The sequence below is a fragment of the Atta cephalotes genome (assembly GCF_000143395.1).
Source record: "Atta cephalotes unplaced genomic scaffold scaffold00012, whole genome shotgun sequence".
Classification (NCBI taxonomy): Eukaryota; Metazoa; Arthropoda; class Insecta; order Hymenoptera; family Formicidae; genus Atta; species Atta cephalotes.
This window is the reverse complement of record NW_012130076.1, coordinates 6,178,743-6,190,879: the sequence shown is the minus strand read 5'-3', so window position 1 is coordinate 6,190,879 and position 12,137 is coordinate 6,178,743.

The window sequence follows — 12,137 nt, the reverse complement described above, 5'->3', positions numbered from 1 at the left end:
ATTTAAAAATACTAATATTAATTATTAAATTATATATAAAATCCTCTATCTTATTTAATTATTATATTTTAAAATATTTATTATTTTAATAATATTATCATCAATTTATATTTTTCTTTATATCTTATACAATAAAATCAATACAATTTTCTATATTATATGAAATATCTCTAAATTTATTCAAAAAATGTTATTTTCCTTATTTTTTACATCTATTAAAATAAAAATATAAAAAAAAATTACTAAAATAATTAATCACTTTCTAATTAACCTCCCCTCACCTGTTAATATTTCCTACTGATGAAACTTCGGTTCCTTACTTAGTATTTTTCTCTTAATTCAAATCATCAGGGGACTTTTTCTCTGAGTTCATTACTGTCCTAATATTTCAATTGAATTCAATTGCCCTAATATCTTCAATAGAATCATTCATATTATCCAAAATGTATCTAATCGCTGAATCATACGTAATATCCATATAAATGGAGCTTCTTTTTTCTTTATCTGAATATACCTACACATTGGACGAAATATTTATTACAACTCTTTTAACTTAACATATACCTGAATATCTGGTGTAACAATTTTCTTACTTTCAATAGCTACAGCTTTCCTTGGCTATGTACTCCCTTGAGGAAATATCATTCTGGAGAGCTACTATTAATCTTATATCAAGTATCCCGTATATTGGAAATATATTAGTCATATGAATTTGAGGTGGATTTTCAATTAATAATTCTACATTAAATCAATTTTTCTCCATTCACTTCATTCTACCTTTCATTATTCTTTTAATTATTATATTCCATCTATTTTTTCTACATCTTACAGGATCTTCAAATCATACAGGAATAAATAGAGATCTTTATAAAATCCCATTTCACCCCTATTTTACCTTTAAAGATCTATTAAGCTTTAATGTTATTATATTATCTATTTTTTTATATATTATATTATCTATTTTTTTATATATTATATTATCTATTTTATTATCTATATTATTATTATATATAATATCTATTGTTCTTCTTATTATCCTTCAATACCCTTATATATTCAGAGACCTTGATGATTTTACTAGTGCCAATCATTTAGTCACACATACCCATATTTAACCTGAATGGTACTACCTTTTTGACTATGCTATACCATGCGCCTGAAAACTAAACAACAAGTCAGGTAAAAGTATTAGAAAAGATATAACGACCCTAAATGACAATAAATCGATTATGTTCATTGGGGCGATTTTAATGAGTTAATGGATCGTCTCCGATTGCTTGAGGCTTCGCGTCAGGTCATAATGCCCATGATAATGAAATATTATTTATTATCGAAGAGCTTCGTAAGCTCTTCGTAAAGCTGACTTGATTGTAAATTAAAACGAGGATATGCATCATTTTTAGTCGACATCGAAAAACCAACAACGTCGGATCTTTATAATATTTTGCGCATTATACCACGATAAAAAAATAAAACGTGTCTGAGAAGAAAAATTTCGAAAAGTGGCGACTGGTGAAAGAACTTCGCTCCGGCAAGAAAAAATTTTCCACGTAGACGCGTCATAATTTACGGATACGATGGCCTGATGTGGTGAGATGCGCTCTTACACACGATACAATAAAGATTATCAATACATTCTCACTGTTATCGACGTGTTGAGTAAATATGCATACCGCTGGGCCATACCGCTTAAAACAAAAAATGGAACTGAGATGGCTACAGCGAATTTGAGACGATGGAAGATGTTCGAAAAATTTGCAAACTGATATGAGAAAAGAATTTTACAATGCAAATACTCTTAAAAAAACAATATAAATCATTATTCAATATATTCTGTAAAGCATCAGTCGTCGAACGATTCGTTGAAAAACGATATGTGGAAATAATTTATGCACAAATGGAAATTATAAATGGATAGACTTGCTATCGTGTCTAGTGTCGGAGTACAACGCGCGAAAGCATCGAACTATTGTATCAGTATGCGACCCATCGATGTGACTCCTACGATCGCCGATAAACTCTTAAACACTGTATACAGTAGCGTAAAGACCGTCGCACTTCCGCGATTCAAAGTTGATAACTCAGTACGTATGAATAAATTCAAGATGATCTTTGAGAAAGGTTACACCTCAAATTGGACCACGGAGGTGTTTAGAATCGTCAAAGTACAGAGAACTAATCCTATCACATATCTTCTAGAAGATTACCGCGGAAAACCGGACACTAAAAGATTCTACGAGTATGAGTTGCATCGCGTTGCCAATTCTGACGTATATCTAAAAGATTGCGTAAAAAAGGAGGTTTATGTGAAATGACTAGGATTTGATAATTCACACAACTTTGGATACACAAGGAAAATGTATTATAAAAAAAATAAAAACTTATTATAAAATTTATTACAAATTTAATTATTTTTTCTCTTTATAAATTTATTATACATATATTATACGTACACACGTACATACATACATGCATACATACATACATACATACATACATATATACATATATACATACATACATACGTTCATACATACGTTCATGAATACACATTTATACATACATGCATGTGTACATACATATGTACATAGTTACATGCTATACATAATATATACATTAAACGTAACACAAAATATACTTATTAAATATACTTATTAAAAATATACTTATTATTATATTAGGTGTACAACTTTGCTTCCGCCGTTTTCCTATAGATGGCTTTAGCGATAAGTGGTGGTCGAAATAAATAGATCATAGACGTCATACAATAAACTTGGGCATCTGTCATAACCCCATAGAAACATTAGTCGATTTGTGTCTGCATCATAAAGTTATTCTCGATTGAAAATGTCAGTTTACGAACCAAATTCTCGTCATTTGCGGGAGGTTTTAATTTTTTGCTGTATATAATATGAAGAAATCTGCGGCTGAGGCTCATCGAATGCTCTCAAATACTTATGGTGAGGCCGCTATTAATGAAAGAACGTGTCGTTAGTGGTTTCAACGCTTCAAGAACGGTGATTTTGACGTCGAAAACCGGCATAGCGGTGGAAGAGAGAAGGTTTTCGAAGATGCAAAATTGGAGACATTACTTGAGCAAGACTCGTGTCAAAATCAAGAAGAATTGGCACGATCAGCATTGGGAGTGACTCAACAAGCCATTTCAAAACGCCTCAAAGCCATGGGAATGATTCAGAAGCAAGGAAATTGGGTGCCGTACGAATTGAAGCCGAGAGATATTGAACGGCGTTTGTTTGCTTGTGAACAGCTGCTTGAAAGGCAAAAACAGAAGGGATTTCTGCATCGCATTGTGACTAGGGATGAAAAATGGGTTCATTACGATAATCCCAAGCGCAGAAAATCATGGGGAGTTCCCGGCCATGCTTCCATGTCGACGGCTAAACCGAATATTTGGCTCCAAGGTCATGTTCTGTATTTGGTGGGAGCTCGGCGTAGTGTATTATGAACTGTTAAAACCGACTGAAACAATCACAGGCGATCGGTATCGAACGCAATTGATGCGTTTGAGTCGAGCATTGAAAGACAAACGGCCACAACAAGAGACACGATAAAGTGATTTTGCAGCATGACAATGCTCAACCCCATGTTGCGAAAATGGACAAGACATACTTGGAAACGTTGAAATGGGAAGTCCTACCCCACCCGCCGTATTCTCCAGACGTTGCTCCCTCTGACTATCACTTGTTTCGATCAATGACACACGGCCTGGCTGACCAGCACTTCCGGTCTTATGAAGAAGTAAAAAATTGGATCGATTCGTGGATACCCTCAAAAGATGACCAGTTTTTTCGACGCGGGATTCGTACGCTACCCGAAAGATGGGAGAAAGTAGTGGCCAGCGGTGGACAATACTTTGAATCATAAATGTATAACCAGTTTTTTACAATAAAGCCTCGAATTTCGGAAAAAAATGACGGAAGCAAAGTTGTACACCTAATATGCTGTCCAAAATGTCCATTTTTGAAAAGAGAATGAGAACAGACAGACTTTATTACTGTTGTCGACATCCATAAAAAAAAGGATTCAATATGATCAAAGCGCATTTTTTATGACATATGTCATAGTTTGCATAGTTTGATGTAGGATTGAAAATGAAAAAAATCCCCTCTATTTTGGAATATATAAAAAAGTGAAAGGGAACATCGTTTAAAAGAAGAGTTACATTACTGCATCTCAAAGGAAATCGAATAGTAAAAAGCTCTTGAAAATATACAACGAAAAAATGAACTACTACGTTCCAATTTAAAGGGAGGTGAAACGTATGAGGGACAGTAAGTTGTCAATTATATAAAATTTTGTTTACGTTTACTTTTGGTATATGTTATACATTTTTTCTATTTATCTGTATTCTTCTTTCTTTAACAGCATCTTTAACAGCATCTTCTTGTACATCTTCGACACCTTATATTTTGAGAAGGAAATTCACATTGACACCTACAGCTTATAAATATCTGGACATTGGAATCAGCATGAGATTTATGTCTAATGTAAAAATTGTGATTGGTGATAATCGAGGCAATCGCATAATCTTGTCTCATATGATGGAAAGCGTTCATCGAGAGATATGCAAATGTTGATCGATTAGTGCAGCCAACTGTTTCCTTTTCTCTAACGAGATTTAATTGTATTGTAGAAACTAAAATTGTAATGAATATAATGTAAAAATATTGCATAGTACGTGCTTACACATGAAGTCAAAACCGTTCAACTCGAACATTGTGTCGAACATGTATACGTTGAACTGTATCATATACTCACGGTATTAGTGAGAAATTTAAATATTTTGGGACTTTTTTTACGCCAAAATTGTATTACTAATCAATGCGATGTTGCAAATACTTTGCACAAAATTTATGATAAAAGTTCTATTATAGAATATGAACTATATATATATATATATATATAGAATATGAACTAATAGCTTATGCGTTAGATAATATTGTATATGCTGCGTTACATGAAAAATAAATGTATTAAACATATTACTTAGTCTTCAAAATGATTCATTTCTATCATTCTTTCCTATTATCTTTTTTCAACTCCAAGTCAGTAGATAAAAAAGCGCCCTTGACCTTTTTTTAATTACATTAATAAAAATATTATTATAATTGCTAAGTCATATTTCATAAATATCGTATCTATTTAATAAAATTAAATCTTAAAAGAAAAAAAAGAGCGCAACGGGAGGAAGAGAGAGCGTGAATAATAGGACCGCAACGGATGAAACAAAGAAAAATGTATTCTACAATGAGTGGGAGAGAGAAGATAATAGATTGGAGAGAAAAAAGAAACAAATCTCCTTCCCCCGATAACACACTTTTCCGTCTTCCGCGCCAAAGAACTCTAACATCTGTGTGCACTTCCCCCTCCCTGACTTCTATGACACATACACACACACACACACACACACACACACGCGCGCGCGCACGCATATACATATACGCACTAACACATAGTGGTCTAGAATTCCCTTATATCTTATTTATGGAGCGAAGTAAACTCGATAAATCTTCCATGACACGATTATGATGTTTCAATTCTTCCAATACTGTGCGGCTTGTTGTTTATTGCTTTTGCGACTTCTGCTGCGCCGCTAACCAACCAGAGAGCCGACGACTCGCGGTAGAATAGGTAAAAAATCGCAGCGTTTCGCTAGAGTCAGAAGTATTCGCTTTTTCGATGATTTCTTTTTGTTTTCAAATCCATACTGATTTTCATCTTGGTTTTCGTAGTCGCCCAAACAGCAGTGGTAGCAGTTCTCTCTCCAAGAGTCGAATCTGTCGCAGTAATATGTTTCTGTGCTTTCTCGGCGAGTATTTTATCAGCTACGTGTCATTTCGCGAGATGTTTGTTCCGTGAATAAGCTATGTCGTGATCACGACACGTCGAGTCCAACGGATTAATGCCTCTAATTCTAAGTCGCTTTTCTAAATGTTCCTAGACCGCAAAATTGATATTCGGGGATATGTAATTCGAAGTGCATTTATCACGTGATTTAAAAAGCCGCAGTCTTTTGTTATAGTTAATTCGCAGCAATTTTTTATAAATGGTGCCGGACCATCGATATGCGATCGATAACAAGGCAAATTATAATGTTACAAGCATGATGATGTTGCTGAATCAGCTTTTATATGCTCAGGTAATCTGTCTCACAGTTGATCTATGTAATTTTTAAATTTCTGTAACAAAATAATTTTCGATATATATTCCAACTCTTTGGCGGTTAAACTATGTACCGTTGTCCATAATAAGAAACATTTTCAATACTGAAGTTTCGCTCTACACTCTTCTATAAATAGGTCCGCTCTCGGTGCAATTTTTTTCAGTTTATATCAGTATCATGGAGGGGGTGAAGATATGAGGTTTGTGTTATAATTGCAAATAATCGAAGTAATTAATGTCGATAACAAAGTACAGACTGAAAAAAAAATACGCAAGCATTGAATTATGTTGCCGATTTTTATACATATTATCTGCGGTCCATCAAACTGCGGTTTTAATAAGTTTATTGAAAAGTCCATATAGCATACGCTTTGAACGTGTACGTATATTTGAAATCGTTGCAAATTTGTTGATCAAACAGGATGGCACCAACCCGAAACATGTATACAATGACCATGTAAATACCGATATGTCTTACGAGGATTTCTGCGAACTGTTGGCAGCCAAAGTATGGATTTTGGTATAGTGATAGATAAAGACAGTGCGCTCACAAATAGACGAAGAATTTACAGAAAAGAATTTAATGAATGCGATACTATAACGTGGTTAGTCGTTATCGATATGTCAACTACGCAACGTTCCTTCTCGAGTTCAACATGGATAACAGCGAAGAGCTGAAGAATCGTGAGAGGATTGCGAAGCAGATTGCGAAAACTAGTGATTCAATTCGTAAAAAGTATCGCGCTTTGAAAACCAGTAAAATAAACGAAGATATAGCGCTGGAGAGACACTTTCAGCATATCGAATCTCTGAAACAGATTGTCGAAAACATCGTTGACAAGGAATCTCAGCCGACTAAGAAAGAAGGAAATATTGCAAAGCATAAAATTATTAAGAAACCAAAACTAAAAAATAACGAAAACAGTTTCTGGATAAAGCATAGTTCGATAAACACCATTGCCTAAAAAGCAATGCACAAAAGAATCAATTGTCACGTCAGATTCACTTAATTCTACATCGACCACAACACGCAAATTATCATACGAACATTTACATTCTCCCTTAGTCGAAGATGTTTATGAAACGCCTAACGAACTGCTTGAAACGTTAGTTAAAATCATTGTAAACGTAACAAGTTTATCAATAGTTGCATGATCAACTGGGTTGGGACAAAAATACGTAAACATGCTTCTCGGTGGCGACAGAGAAAAAGAAATCGATCGTTTATGGCATATATCTTAACGAGACAGCATGCTCCGTGATAAACAGTTTGATTTACACATGCGTGATTTCGTAATCATAGATGAAGTAAAGTACAAAGATACATCTGGCTCGTATGAATTAATTTTCAAAAGAACTCCCGACGACACTATTTATACAGAGAATGATAAACTAGCATGTAAAAATATACTGTTGGCAACGAATGCTCATAGCGCAGTCATAAAGGATAATCCAATAGTGGATAGCAAAGGATACAAATATAACAATATAATAGTATCCTTAGTATGAGGTAAAATACAAGTTGAAAGGGGCATATTACGTGCCAGAAAATTAAACAACAAGTTAAGTAAAAAAGTCGGAAAAGGTGTAATATCGTGTACCATGACCCTAAATGAAAATAAAATCGATTATGTTCATTGAGACGATCCTAACGAACTTGTGGATCGTTTTCGATTGCTTGAAGTTTCGCATCAGGCAGACCACAATGCTCACGCTAATGAAATCTTATCGAGGAGCTACATGTAGCTGGCCTTATTATAAATTGAAACGAGATGAAATTACACAGTAATTTTAGTCAACGTCGAAACATTGATCAATAACGTTTGCGTAAGATTTGTAACATTTTTTTGCGTCGTATACCAAAAAAAAGTCTGAGAAGAAAAGTCTTGAAAAGTGGTGACTGGTAGAAGAATTGCACACTCCAGCGAGAAAAAATTTTCCACGCAGACGAATCATAGTTTACGGATATGATGACCTGTGGCAGGCTGATGTGATCGAAATGCGTCCTTACACATGATCAACAAAGGTTATCACTACATTACTGTTATCAATGTGTTGAGTAAGCATGGAAGTGAGATGGCTATAGCGATAGCAAAGATAATTCGAGACGATAAAAGATGCCCGAAAAATTTGCAATATGAGAAAAGAATTTTACAACACAAACATGCAAAAACTCTTGAAAAAAACACAACATAAATCATTATTCAATGTATTCCATAATGAAGGCGTCGGTTGAACGGTTCAATTGTACATTGAAAAATGATATGTGGAAACAATTTACGCACAATGAAATTACAAATAGATTGACTTGCTGTCGCGTCTCGAACAAACTTTTAAACACGGTGTATAGTGCAACAGTAAAAATCATCACACCCTTTCCATTCAAAGTAAATGACTCGGTACGTGTGAGCAAATTCAAAACGATCTTTCGAAAAAGGTTAGACGCCAAATGGACTACGGAGGTGTTTAGAATCATCGAAGTACAGAAAACTAATCCCATATGACATATCTTCTGGAAGATTATCGCGGAAAACCGATTTCTAGAGGATTTTACGAGTACGAGTTACATCGCGTCGCTAATCCCGACGTATATCTATAGTTGAAAAAATTATGCAAAAAGAGGCATGACGTTTACATAAAATGGCTGGGATTTGATAATTCGTACAGTTCATGGATACATAAGGACAATGTGTTATAAATAAATGTATTTCTACGAATTATACAGGGTGTTTGAAATAACGCCCAATAATCATACAGTGCTATTCCTAATAAAAAACTAAATCGAAAAGTTCTCTTTGCAATTTTCGCAATAATTAACGAGATAATTTTCAAAAATTGTCGAATAAACGAATAAAATCGATATATAAGACAATTTTAAGATATCGTTCAGTGTTCTTTGTGAAATATTTTGAAGATATTTCTTAAAGAATTGTAGATCTCTTATAAATATTTTAAAGTTGCCTTATATGACGATTTCTACAATAGATACAATAGATTGCTCATCGAATAACTAAAAAAAATATTGCGAAAATTGCAAAATGATAGAGAACTTTTCAACTCAGTTTTTTATTAGGAATATCACTACATGAATAGTGGCTATTATTTCAGATACACCCTATCAGTATATATTTATTATTATTATGCAAACATGTAATTGAGATTTATTTAATTTAAAATTAAAAAATAAGCACATAATATAAACATACAAAAAATTTAAGTTTTTATTACAAATACATAAGTGTACATAAATACATAGTGTACAATAAATAAACTAAAAAATTCTTATTTTCTTATTTCTCTTTTCTTTTATATAGTAATATAGTAATATTTTATAATGTCCCCATGATAGTGTGTCTGTAGAATCTGGCACAATGTATCGTTTGTCATCATACGGACTTAGACCAATTTTTGTTTCCGATATTCTGTATACTTCGTGCAATTTCGATCTTATGCACGATTGCCTAAGCTTCATTTTCGTTATTTAGACGACGCATGTAATCATCAAACGTTATCGATCTCGCTATAATGTTACTTTTGACTCCTTTTGTCTTCTCGTATCCTCTTTCTGTCGACGTGCAAAGCGTACATATTTGCTCTAAGCCCGATGAATTCGGTCATGATCATGCCGTTGTTTTCATCTTTCGTTAAGCCTGGAATTTTTTTATTAGCTAACGGAATACAATACACATTGTCGATCGCATCACTAGTATCAATCAATTGATATCACATTTCATAGTATCGTAGACATTGTCGCACTCAATGTAGTAAATGAGATTCGTATCAATGTACATAACTTTTACAATTTTAAATAATTTTCGCGAAACAGCGTTGCCATGTACTCGTGAAATTTGTACAAACATGTTTTTAATATATCGAGGATACACATACCTGTATATCGGTTTATCAAATTTCATCTCGAGTTTACGCATTTCAATCGCGATTAAAAATCTCGAAAAAAATACTTCTACTATAAAAGTTTGATTTCGCGATCATTGCCTCCGTATCTCCTGTCCCAATGTGTTACAAATCGCACGTCGATGTGGTTGCGCACATTCTCCATGATTTTACCAAATACAGCATTATTCATTAATTTATATAAATTTTTCTCAAATTCGTTGTTGGCAAGAATTCTAAAATTCGTATTGAATTCGATGTATTCGCGAAGCTATGAGATTGTGCGAATTGCAGTACGCAATAAATTTTTGTGATTTTGTGAGACCGTGACGAACATTGTTGTAGATTACGATAATGAATTACGTAACGCTTCTTATCATATAACGTAGCGAGAAGTTTCTTCTCTCGCTTGGGTGGTTTCTCGCGCGTTGGAATGGTAGATCTGTGTGAGCGTCGTGAAGATGTTGCGGATACTCTAAGTCTACCTCAAGAACGTAACCTATAAGTGACCGTCGCGATGATCGACATCAAAATTTCAAACATCAAAATTTTCCATCGATCCATCGAAAATCGGCGTATGATAATGATTGATATTGCTCAACAGATTGTTAACGTCAAAGTATATAAGGTACATCAACGGTTTCAATGGATCGTATGAAGCATGTACTTATTGTTAGCATGCATATCTATTTGAACATTGGCTCAGACATGCACGTATATCGCGTTCGACGAACATAATCATGTCGATGTCCGTAAAAAGTTCGAATTTTACACGTGATGTCTTAACATCGCATTCCATGTAAAATCCGGTAGTACAATAATACGCGGGGTCGAGCCCGTAATTCGCGATGTAACTGTTACGGAAATATTCAAAAACGTCGACTAACAACAAAAATTCTTTAAATACAGATTGCTATATTCATCGAGCGTTCGAATGGAGAATCGCCACCACACATTGACGGCGTGCGCGTAATCGCTCTCGGATACTGTATCATCTATCAGTGAGCTATAAAATAATACACGCAATGGTAACTCGGTTTCTTATAACTTTTCGACGTAGTCAATGTACTCGTACATTGAAATATGCCTTTGCATTGTGAGAATGTCGAAATTCTCCGCGCTGAGGTTAAAAAATTCTGACCGTGTAATTTTCAATTTATCTTTATCGAGATATGACGCCAATTTTTCTAAACTGATACTAAGAAATTTATAAGAATCAATAAAACGTAAATTTATTTCTTATTATTTGCAATGTCGACATGTCGTCGACATGTTTTGTGGAGAAAACATCTTTTTCTTTGTTATAGGAAGTGTATCTACTCATCCTTTATACACGATAGCTATATCCTTGATAATAAAATGCGTGTCGTCGATAAATTATGAAAAACTATGGGAATGCAATATGAATCTCTGTAATTTTATTGCAATTTGAATGCGCAGGACCTCTGTATCGCCCAGTCAAGTGGCAATGATCGCGTACTCGCATGTCCGGTGCAAACGATTTTTCACGTGGCAGTGCGTAGCGTTGTTAAAATTTATCATATCATCTCGCGTAAAATCTGCTATGTGAACGTTAATGGATAAGATAGTCTTTATTTTATACGCTAAGTTTTTAAGTTCCTTGGTGAACCACACGACGCAATCGTTATCGCGACGAAACTTACATATACACAATGAATCGTCGTACAAATCAGCGGACATAATGCTAAACTAAATACCTTATGATGCTGGTACGTGTAGCTGGACATTTCGATATCCCTCTTCTCCAAGATGCATTCCAAGTCGGTGTAGACTATGGATGGGATACGTTCCTTCCTGATGTAATTGCCGAAGCTCAACTATTTGTCGTCTTCACTCGGTAACCTGGCATAGTCATTTAGTTTTTCGCAACCTATTGCGAAATTAGATCTCCAGTTTTGCATTCGAGCTAAAATAGTGTAAACATCTGAAAAAAAGAAGAAAGTATATTTTCTCAAAGAACTTTTTTTATTATAAAAAATTTATACATGATTTTTAATTTTATATATATATATATATATATATATATATATATATATATA